Here is a 260-nt window from a genome sequence, read left to right as displayed (position 1 = left end):
CTTCCCCCCGCCGCCTCCCGACTCCGGGACCGGTCCGGCTGGTTTTGACAGGCGGCGAATTAACCTGTCCCGCCCCCCCCTCGCCTCCAGCCGCGCAGGCTCCGCGCCCCCGCCCGGTCCCCCGCCGCTCGCGGCGCCGACGTGCGGAAGCCGCGACGCGGGGCTTGAATGAAACGCGTGGGGGTTTAGCGAGTGGTAAACCGCCAGGGGATCCCGTCTCCCCACCCGCCGGCTTCTCTCCGGGGGGGGAGGGGAGGAGG

This window comes from Carlito syrichta, unplaced genomic scaffold (assembly GCF_000164805.1).
Source record: "Carlito syrichta isolate Samal-C Ts95f unplaced genomic scaffold, Tarsius_syrichta-2.0.1 Scaffold314163, whole genome shotgun sequence".
In the NCBI taxonomy this organism is placed as follows: domain Eukaryota; kingdom Metazoa; phylum Chordata; class Mammalia; order Primates; family Tarsiidae; genus Carlito; species Carlito syrichta.
The sequence above is the reverse complement of the archived record's forward strand: the minus strand, read 5'-3'. Positions refer to the sequence as shown.